We start from the raw sequence: 12,041 nt of genomic DNA, 5'->3' as shown, positions 1-12,041 counted from the left end.
CAGGAGGAGCTGAGCAGATTGTACATAGTGTCCTATCTGCAGGCAGAATTCTATAGAGCAGGAGGAGCTGAGCATATTATACAGTGTCCTATCTGCAGGCAGCATGTTATAAAGCAGGAGGAGCTGAGCAGATTGTACACAGTGTCCTATCTGCAGGCAGCATGTTATAGAGCAGGAGGATCTGAGCAGATTGTACACAGTGTCCTATCTGCAGGCAGCATGTTATAGAGCAGGAGGAGCTGAGCAGATTGTACATAGGGTCTTGTCTGCAGGCAGCATGTTATAGAGCAGGAGGAGCTGAGCAGATAGTACATAGTGTTCTATCTGCAGGCGGCATGTCATAGAGCAGGAGGACATGTACATACAATCAATGAGTGAACAGCTTACAATCAGTGTGAGAAGTGCTGGTGATGAGCTGTGTGGCTACAAGGCAGTAATCACAGTTACTCATTAATCTGTAATAGTAATAGACTTAATAGGAGGTTAAGGAAAAGCTTCTGAGTAAAAGTGAGAAAAACGCTATTATTGAAGATTAATGAATAACCCTCCCGTGGTTTCATAACAAGCCTGAGGACAAGCCGCAGACGCCATCGGACGCCGTCTTATTAGTATTTATTTACTGTCATCTGTAAATATTTTCCTCTAAGACCTTAAGAATTGCTGAGCTGAAGACAACAGTGACGGCTGCCATATTGGTCGCCCCTACATATCCTTTCCCCTCTCACCTCCGCCACCATCTGCAACCCTCTGCATCCTATAATAGGCTTCACTCCACCCATTCTGGTGCAGTAGGAATCTTCCCGCTAGCCCCCACCGAGTAATCAATGCCATTATCTTAGGGCCTCTCCTGTCAGATGGGTGGAGCCAGGCTAAACGCTCAGGATCAGGAACACCCACATGACATTAGAGGGACCAATTAGCATATTAGATATGTGAACTACCCCATAACTATTCTAATTAAACTCTCCATGGTCAAATGGGTGGTCCTGCGCTATTGTATACAAACTTGCTCCACCCATCTGACAGTAGGGAACTTATTAACATACTTGGTGCTGAGACTACCTTGAGAAAGAAGCTCTCTATGAGAAGACAAAGAGCCCAAATTATTGACCTTGACTGCTTGAAAATAGTGGGGGCTACAGCAGCCCGCGGATGCTGTGGATCAGGAGACCCTCTGGCAGCAGGACTCAGGACTTCCTGTCACATCCTGTGTCCTGCCGACTTCAGGAGGATGGAGAGGAGCACTCCCCCTCTGTGATAACCACTCCCATATCAGTGGCTGGAGGGGCGTGTGGATGTGAACAATCCTCTTGATCGACGGCAAGTCGGCAGGAAGTGGAACGTGACAGGAAGTCCTGAGTCCTGCTGCCAGCGGATCACCTGACCCAAGGCATCCACAGCCTAAAGACCCTAATAAACAATAATAGTGGTCAACCCCTTTACTTTAAACCTGTGTACCTGCTTTACAACACAATTATAACGCGTTTTTCCCACTTTTACGGCTCATACACAACAATGAGGCACTTGCACCTATAACCACAAGCCCCCACCTGCCCTGGCGGGAAGTCGTACAGTAATCAGATGTGGTTAGGTCCCCGCACGCTGGTCGCAATATGGCGGGATGATCACAGTCATTGCTGAAGAGACTTTCAGCTGAGTGAGTAAGAGCGAGCAGTGAGTGGGGGGTGAGAGAGGGTGACAAGGTGAGGCTGGAACTTCTGAAAAGTGACAAGTACCTGGCTTCCCGCTATCACAGAAAAATACAGTAGCTCCATATGTGTCAGTAGATGCTGAAGTGAGGGCTTAAACTGCTGTTTTTGCTACCTTGTAACCATCAAGCGGGACTTTCACGAAGGCTAATGACATGATTCCCAACAGCGCTGTTTCGACATGGTTGCGTCTCTTCAGTACAGTGCAGGAAACTTTTGACTAGGGTCAGGAAGCAATAGTTCTCCTTACAGAGAGTTTGGCAGATTCAGGTCGCCTCATAGGTGTAAAGTAGAACTCTTACTCCCTTACCGAAGTCAAAAGCCTCTCACTCAACCAAACTGGTTCCCTACACTGTGCTGAAGAGACGCAGCCACGTCAAAACAGAGCTGCCTACAGTTGGGAGTCCCTTCCTTCAGGAATAGATATACGGGTTTGACTTTAATCCTACGCAGTGTTTTTTCACTAATTTTTCGCTCTCCACTTTCAAATCCATAACTTTTTAATTTTTCTGTGCACAGAGCAGAGTGAGGGGCTTATTTTCTGCGTAACAAAGTTTACTTCTAAGTGACGTTATTTATTATTCCATGCAATGTCCCGGGAAGCTGGATAAAAATTGCAAATATGGTGAAATTGGCCAAAAAAAAATGCATTTGCGTCACTTTTTTTTAGAGGGGGCTCAGCTTTTACGGCTTTCACTGTGCGCTCCCTATGTACTTTATTCTTTGGTTTGGTAAAATCACTGTGATACCAAATTTATACAGGTTTTATTTTGTTTTAACACATTTTCCAAAACGAAATGAATTTTTTCGGAAAAAACTTTCGTACGGCAATAACTTTTTCACACTTCTAGAGACCGAGTGCCCAAACTACAACCAAAATCCATGCACTTACCATGAAGTGCCAACATGGCATTTTAAGCAGTAACTTATTGATACTCATCTTTCAATGGTATCGACCCCCCTGAGGCCATGAATACAGTTGAAAGAAGGAGGGAAAATTCATACTCAGCAGCATCTGTTAAGTTGCCTGGGACTGCAGGTGGATTTGGTCCTAATTGGTGAACTCTGTCCTGGAGCGATGGAGTGAGTGCCCACAGAAATGGCTCTGAGTGCCACCTCTGGCACCCGTGCCATAGGTTCGCCACCACTGCCCTAGGGTACTTAAACCATAGATGGTCTGATTGTTTCTAGCAGTGTATGGCATTTTTACACAGAATTCAATACAATGAGCCAATCTGCAGCTCCCCGATGACGTCCAGGAAAGCAATGATTGGAACAAAGATGGCTGCGCCCACGTGTCAGCGGCTAGCACCGATTGTGGATATTAGTGGTGGGTGTATGCTGCAACATGTCCCGTGGGCCTTAGCACCTCTGTGCTGTACATGTACGACACAGGGCAAGAAGAGGTTAATCCTTTAACCCCCACCCCACCAGACTAGAGTATGACTGACTGGGACAACTTCCCCAGAACAGACTATGGCTGAAACCACAACCTGCACAAACCAGACTGTGGCTGACACTGCCGACTCCCCATACCAGACTATGGCTAACACCACAACCTGCCCAAACCAGACTATGGCTGACACCAATGACTACCCAAGACCAGACTGTTGCTGCCGCTGCCTACCTCCCGAGACCAAACTATGGCTGATACAGCTAACACCTATACCAGACTATGGCTGACATTACAACCTGCCCAACCCAACCACCGCATCCCCCCATATGGCTGACACCTACGACCGCCCCATACCAAACAATGGCAGAGCCATGACTAAGAGCCTCTGAACACGCTCGAAACGTGTAGGCTGGAATTTGTAGTCTACTGTATGGACGCAGAGCTTAGGACTATGTGATTTTGTACATTACAATTCGGAGTCAATAAAAAAAATCGGAGGATTCCTGCCAAAAAACAGACTATGGCTGACAATACCGACCCTTTAGATCAGAATATGGCTGACACCACCAACCTTCCCAGACCAGGATATGAAGAGATTCGGGAAGCTTGGCCCCTGCATTGAGAAAGTAAAGCGTCACGTAGTTGGAGATATTTGTAGATGTGCAAAAAACTGGTTGACGTGGTTGAGTGAAGAACTCCGTCATGTGATCACCCAAGGTTCGGACCCAGCTTCCAACCACAATGAGCATCCAGCATCCAAAATCCAATGGGGTAACTAGGTGTCATCGTGCCACAGGGGTGGAATAATGTTCTATTCCTCTGGTGTTTTGGAAAAGCCTTGAGATTCCCTCCAAACTCTCCTGGCCGTTTTGTGCACAGACTATAGGCTGTGTGTATATATAATGCTCTTGGAGAATTCCAATATAGACCACAAGGAAGAAAGATTTAATGAAATGTTCATTGAAATATCTGTTGTATTCCTGATCTTAGTATTTAGGCCTCCTTGTCATACTGCTCAACTTTAAGGGGACACATCAGTTACCAGCACCCCAGATGCACCAACCAGAGTACAGCACAAAATGCCACCCCAGAAATTGTACATACCACCAAACAGCACAATATAACAACCCAGAAACCAAATACTGCATTCAGAGCAGACAATAATACTACTGATGACCCACAAAGCACACAACTACTAATATTAGAGACCCGCAGAGCCAACAAAACACAAATCCACTTGCCACTCCCAGGTCCTCTCCTTTCCCACTAGGCCACCCTGCTCTTGGTCCTGATGGTGGCGCATACAACCAGCGGACACCCAGGAGTGGTGAGGACTCGTCATTACCCGGCCTCCTGCACCGATGAACGCTTCCATCAGTTATGGAAGTGCTCATTAAAAATCTGACCCTCAGCAGAACACACCTGGATTCTTCACAGGATGCATGTGGCCTGTTGGCCATGAGTCTTACACCCCTCTTCCAGGCTTTTAGTTGATATGAAAGTGGCTGCACTTTATGTACATGCTCAGTAGTGGAGCTCCTTCATTATAGATCAGAGGAAAAGGGGACTGGGAAGGAATGCCTACTCATATGTTAGAACCGTCGGAGTTGGAGCTAGGGAATTTGAGGAGTCGAAAGCTTGGATAACTAACTTCACCTAAAAATCTCCTTCCATCTGCTTTTTCACCTTATATTTGACCCTTCATCTCCATGGTAACAGACTACAAAGACACTCTGTGTAGTCAGATTCTGAAATCATATTAATTTTAAAATGTCCCCTACTTCTACCAACAAATATTCTGTACAGTACTTAAGGGAGAAGTAGAGGATGAAAGGAGGTCATATGGTTTGCTTGTTGTCTGTTCTACTTTTACATAATGACTTGTGTGACAGCAGTTGTGGGTTTTCTCACATATAAGGGATTTTTTAAGGGATTTTTTGCATATGTTAAAGTGTAGAATTTTTTTAAATTCTGATTCAAAGTCTCTCTAATAGCCCTGAGGGGCACAACTCGCCAGATCCAGAGATCCAGGACTTTTTAGATCAGGTACGTTCTATAGTTACTAAACAGCAAGATCAACTTATTATATATTTATGTGAGTTTAGCCTTTTATGTATAGTATCATATGACAGGTCTTTATTATAGTACAATTTACCATATACAAGTTTAAGAAATGGGGCAGATTCCTACAATTCAATTTTATTTATTTAAGTTTTATATATATATATATATATATATATAAAAAAAAAATGTAATTCATCTAGATTATGTTATTGGATAGGGCTTACCATATATACTCGAGTATAAGCCTAGTTTTTCAGCACAAAAAAATGTGCTGAAAACCCAAACTCGGCTTATACTCTAGTAAAAAATATATATATAAAACTCAGGCTATTTCCTGGGGGGCAGGTGCTGGCTATATACTATGGGGCAGGGGCTGGCAGGCTATATACTGGGGACAGGTGCTGGCTATATACTATGGGGCAGGGTCTGGCAGGCTATATACTGGGGACAGGTGCTGGCTATATACTATGGGGCAGGGTCTGGCAGGCTATATACTGGGGAGGCTGTGACCAATGCATTTCCCACCCTCGGCTTATACTTGAGTCAATAGGTTTTCCCAGGTTTTTGTGGTAAGATTAGGGGCCTCGGCTTATACTGGAGTATATACGGTAATTTTTATTTAATTATTGTTAAGTATATTTAATTAGCTTTTTAGCATCCTTTGGCTTTTAGTATATTTGTCTTGTAAGGGTGACTGCTGCATATTTTAATCTATCAGGTTCTGTTCACATCTGTATTTGGTTTCCCTTAGAGGGAGAAACCATGACGCAGTGCCGATCCTGGCACCAACAGTTCCCAATGGACCCCGTGTTAGTTTATGGCGTGCACGCAGCACAGTTTTTCCATAAACTGGATCTCATGTTCCTTAGGGTGGTTGCTTACAGTAGTTTTATTCTGCACCGTAATCTCAGTTCTGTGTAGATTTTGATGCTGATTTGGTTTCATAATTTGATACAACTATAATATCTCACGTTGACTTTAATATAAACATCTTAATTGCACATACATCCTGCAATTAGACATCATTACAGTGACACCCTACAAATAGCTAGAACATGGTTCTGGTGTCATTTTAAAGACCAGAATCACACTTTAATATCACATCAGGATTGTGTTTCTAGGTGGCACAGAATGCAAGATACCCACTGTTAAAGTCAGAAACAGGATTTTCTTATATACAGGCAGTCCCCGGGTTACATACAAGATAGGGTCTGTAGGTTTGTTCTTAAGTTGAATTTGTATGTAAGTCGGAACTGTATATTTTATCATTGTAATCCCAGCCAGAACTTTTTTGGTGTCTGTGACAATTGGATTTTAAAAATGTTGGGTTGTCATAAGAACCAGGATTAACACTAAAGCTTCATTGCAGACGCCTGTGATAACTGTTACAGCTGATTATTGTAGCCTAGGACTAAAGTACAGCAAATTACCAACATCCAGAGGTCCGTTTGTAACTAGGGGTCGTATGTAAATCGGGGGACCGCCTGTATACTACTCTCCACTTCTTAACATTGGAGATCACTGGTTCTGTGGCACCTTGAATCATAATCCTGATACAAAATTATAGAGAATTCTGCAAGGTTGAGAAGATGTAGGCGTTTGAATTGTGTCCCCTCCAGCCTGTCTTGGGAAGGGAGAATGGAGAAGGAGCTGCAGGAGTACATGCACCCCCTACATGTACAATTTAGGGTACATTCACACAGCGGTATGCCCGCCGTGCGGACATACCGCCGTGTGCTGGAGTGGAGGAGGAGGTGACCCCTCCTCCCTCCATAGAGAATAGCGGCGCACGGCCGCACACACGCCGAAAGATAGAGCATGCTCTATCTTTTTGCGGTGTGCGGCCCGGATCGGTGCCACACATGTGTGGCACCGTATCCCCGCCGTGCCGCTATTGCCGTCTATGGGGACGTAGATGCGGCCGCAAATTTGCGGTTGCCCCTGCAGATGGCCGTGTGAATAAGCCCTTAATTTCAAATTGGTAAAGCTTTATTCCATGTTACTAATTAGCAAAAATAAAAAATATGGCAAAAATTTATTTTTGTATGTACAGACCCAAGAACAGACCATGGATGATAATGCAGATCCCAGACCAGACGATATTAATATACAGACCCCAGAACGGACCATAAATATTAACAGAGACCCCAGAACGGACCATGTATGATAAAGTAGACCCCAGTTCAGACAATAATAATGTACAGACTCCAAAACGAACCATGAATGATAATGTAGACCCCAGGCCAGACAATAATAATGTACAGACCATGAATGATAATGCAGACCCCAGGCCAGACAATAATAATGTACAGACCATGAATGATAATGCAGACCCCAGGCCAGACAATAATAATGTACAGACCATGAATGATAATGCAGACCCCAGGCCAGACAATAATAATGTACAGACCCCAGAACACACCATGAAAGACAATGCAGACCCCAGAACGGACCATGTATGATAAAGTAGACCCCAGACCGGACAATAATAATCTGCAGACCATGAATGATAATGCAGACCCCAGGCCAGACAATAATAATGTACAACTGGTCATCGACCACTGATCGAATACTAAAAGGGCATCTACCACCAGGATGAAAGACTGTATGCAAATGAGCCTGAGGGGCTCCAGGCTGCATTAACACCTATGGAGCCCAGAGCCCCTCTGGCTCACTTGCATAGAGTCCTTCATCGTGGTGGTAGATGTTCTTTAACGGTCCCAAAAAATAAATAAATAATACCGCCATATGGAGTCCTGTATCCTGTTAAAGGGTCACCATCACCTTGCAGTCATTAATGTGAAATTGATATCACAGGATCAATATCATAATCGATAATTGCAGTCATTTCCCCATTGACCGGGTCAAATTTAGGGGATAAAAAAACAAAAACAAAAAGTGACACGCTACTCCATGGAAAGTTACTGCACACAAAAAAAAAAAAGATTCTGATAAAGTTATATTACGTTGTGTTGCAATTGTGAACATGACCCATGTGTGTCAGGCGGAGGAGGAGGAGTGGAAAAAAATACTGTCATGGAGGGAGGAAGTGCTGGGCCCAAAAACTTTCTAAAAAGTTCATAAAACGCGGTCGAATTCAAAAACTTTCTAAAAAGTGGCAAAAAGTAACAAAATTAGTTACACAAACCGAAAGAATCAAGTGTTTATTTTTTAAAGAGTCATTTCACGCTGGCCGCCGTGTCAGATTGTCTCAACCCCACCAGGTCCCATACGTAGGTATAAAACGCTGTAATGTGCCCCACGTGTATATGGCGCCATATCTCTGTAATACGCCTTCCGATGCAACGCGCCATGCTTTTTTTTGTTGTTTTCAGACAGATAGTAGGGCCTGTCGCTGCGCTATAGTGGTATGTATGAGCCTATAGTCATGTACAAGGGGTGGTTATGGGACAGCACGCCGATTGGCGCAATTATGTAAATTAACCATTAACCCCTTCGTGTCTATGTCATTTTAGACCTTTAGGACCAGGCCTGATTTTTTTAAATTTGCCCTGTGTCATTATAGGTGGTTATAACTTCGCGACGCTTTAACATATCCAGGGGATTTTGAGATTGTTTTACCGTCACACATTGTACTTCAAAGTACTAGAAAAATTCTGATGATATCTTTTGTGTTTAGTTATGAAAAAAATTGAAATTTGGCAAAAATTTCTGAAAATTATTCATTTTCAAAGTTCAAAATGTTCTGCTTTTCAGGCAGATAGTCGTAGCACCCAAGTAACTTTATAACTAACATTTCCCAAATGTCTGCTTTATATCGGCATAGGGTTTTATGCATCTTCTCTCTTTTCTAGGTTGTTAGGAGGTTCAGAATTTTGGGTGCAATTTTTCTCATTTTTATGAAAATCGCCAAAACCCTTATTTAGAGGCACATGCTCAGCTTTAACTGACTGTGAGAGGCCTAAACAGCAGTAACACCCCATGTATCACGCCATTTTAGAAACTACACCCCTCAATGTGTAAAAAAATCAACTTTAAGAAGTGTGTTAACCCTTTAGATGCTTCACATGGGTTAAAACAATATGGAAGTGTAATTTACAAGCTGTCATTTTTTTTAGACAATGTATTAATTTTGGCCAAAAATTAAACCGTCACAAAGTATTTAATGACAAAAAACTCCACAAAGTTTGATACCCAATTTCTCCCGAGTATGAGGATGCCCCATGTGTGGTGGTGACTGCTGCATGGGCGCACGGCCGGGCATAGAAGGGAAGGAGGCGCCATTCAGAGCAGATCTGCAATGTCACATCTTACAGGCTATAAAATGTTTATTTTTTTTGTAATTTGGACATATGGGAGATTATTTTTTTTGTGGATGAGATCCACTTTTCAGGTACATCAATTACGGGGGGGCTCAATAGCCAATAATCAGATATTATTAACTCTTTCTTGGTGGTGGTTAAAAAAATCATTAATTCTTGTTTATGGTTTTTAGCATTTTTTTCGCCTGACGTTCACCATACCTTAAAAATAATGTGTTATCTTTATTCTACGGGTCATCACGATTACAGCGTTACCCCATTTATATGGCTTTTTTATGGTTAACTTGTTTTGCAGAATATAGAACTCATTTTGTGAGAAATGTGCTTGTTTTTGTATCGCCATGTAACAATGGGCAGAACATTTATATTTTACTTTTTATGCGCTTTTTATGAGGTCAGATGTGAAAATTTCATAATTTTTGCAGGTTTTTTTGTGGTTTTTTTTTACGCCGTTCACCGTACGGGTTCAGTGACGATTTTATTTTATTGTACGGGTTGTAACGGACGTTGTGATGCCCAATATGTTGTGTTTTTTTGGTGATTTTCACTTTTTTATGTTTTATTGTATTATTGCATGGGATGGGACCTCAAGGGACTTTTATTCTTTTTTAATAATTTTTTTTAATTGCACTTTTTTTTACTGTTTTATTTTGTCCCAGGGTGGGACATGAACAAGTGATCATTTGATCACTTGTTCATTGTAATATATTGCAATACTAATGTATTGCAGCATGTTACATAGTCAGCCTATGTATTCTGCATAGGCTGACATCAGCACTGTTAGAATCGTGCTATAAGCACGATCCTAACAGGCTTCTAGTCAAGGCAACCCTGGGGTCCTTATCGGGCTTCAGGGTTGCCATGGCAATGATCGGCACCTCCGTGCCATGCACGGAGGGTGCCGATCGTCGCTGCGATTCACCATAGACGCTGCGGTCACAATGACCGCGGCGTCTATAGGGTTAAACAGCCGGGATCGCGATAGTCGCGATCCTGGCTGTTACTGCGGGATCCCGGCTACCGGGTACCGCGGCGATCGCCCGGGCTCGGCTTCTGAGCCCGGGTGATCGCCATGACGTGATACTACGTCAAGGTGCGGGAACAACCCACATCCTATGACGTAGTATCACGTCAGGGTGCGCAAAGGGGTTAATGGATGCAGAACTATGCAGACTATGCGCCTATTAGCAAGTTGCACATTGTGCTCACAGTATGGCGGTCAGTCTTAGTTTGTCTGTACATTATGTCTATGATCAAAGCGTCCTGTGGGTACAGGCGGTCCCCTACTAAAGGACACCCGACTTACAGACAACCCATAGTTACAGACAGACCCCTCTGACCTCTGGTGACCTCTCTGGATGTTACTATAGTCCCAGGCTGCAATGATCAGTGTAAGGTGTCTGTAATGAAGCTTTATTGATAATCCTTGGTCCCATTACAACAAAAAATGTTTAAACTCCAATTGTCACTGGGGCAAAAAATTTTTTTGTTTGGATCTACAATTATAAAATATACAGTTTCGACTTACATACAAATTCAACTTAAGAACAAACCTCCGGACCCTATCTTGTATGTAACCCAGGGACTGCCTGTATAGCGTTACTTTCACTGCTATCAAAAGTAATGTCCCCTCCAAGGCGATCCCCAAAATCCAGAAAGGCAGGTACATGTCTTATCGCACGAGTCAATGGAGTCAACTACAGAGATAAAGCTACAAACACCCCGGGAAACTTCTAACTATTACCAATATTAATAAAAGTATAAAAACTAATCCTAAATGTACTGACTTTCCTTAGGCAAAAACGTCTCAAAATGTAAATCCACGTTCACATAAATCTATACATTTTTTTTATGAGTTATTTTATTATTTTAGAAAAAAAAAGAACAGTAACGAAATTTGCATCCCATGTAGCAAATATATTCCATACAGGCGGTCCCCTACTTAAGGACACCCGACTTACAGACAACCCATAGTTACAGACAGACCCCTCTGCCCACTGTGACCTCTGTTGAAGCTCTCTGGATGCTTTACTATAGTCCCAAGCTGCAATAATCAGCTGTAAGATGTCTGTAATGAAGCTTTATTGATAATTCTTGGTCCAATTGCACCAAAAATTTTTAAACTCCAATTGTCACTGGGGCACAAGAAAAAAAATTGTCTAGAACTTCCATTATAAAATATACAGTTTCGACTTACATACAAATTCAACTTAAGAACAAACCTCCAGACCCTATCTTGTATGTAACCCGGGGACTGCCTGTATATATATATATATATATACACACACAGTGAAGCCTCTTGGAGCAGACCACCCAATTTTGCACAGATAAGTGGACTTCAAGTTGGGTGGTCTGCCCATGGGGATGGGGGGGGGTACAGCTTTCATAGAATACAATGGAAAAAAAATTAGTCTTTTAAGGTGAGGGTCTTCTCAAAACGGTGGTCTTCTAGAGAGATTTCGCTGTATACATTAATATGGATTTAATTCTGCATAAATTAATATAATTACAGAATATGTGTAATTTATATATATTTTTAACATTTTAAATATATACATAAATTACCGTATATCATATGTTAAATATATT

General features: G+C 42.5%; 2 protein-coding genes across 5 annotated transcripts in view; both read right to left on the bottom strand.

Annotated features, from left to right (window-relative positions):
* The window catches only part of LOC140121060 (uncharacterized), a 325,444-nt gene that overhangs the window by 149,143 nt on the left and 164,260 nt on the right, over positions 1–12,041 (bottom strand). The gene's annotated exons all lie outside the window — the stretch shown is intronic.
* The window catches only part of TRERF1 (transcriptional regulating factor 1), a 71,390-nt gene that overhangs the window by 50,458 nt on the left and 8,891 nt on the right, over positions 1–12,041 (bottom strand). The gene's annotated exons all lie outside the window — the stretch shown is intronic.

This window comes from Engystomops pustulosus, chromosome 3 (genome assembly GCF_040894005.1).
Source record: "Engystomops pustulosus chromosome 3, aEngPut4.maternal, whole genome shotgun sequence".
NCBI lineage: Eukaryota > Metazoa > Chordata > Amphibia > Anura > Leptodactylidae > Engystomops > Engystomops pustulosus.
Note: the sequence above shows the minus strand (reverse complement) of the source record. Positions and strands in the feature narration are given on the sequence as shown.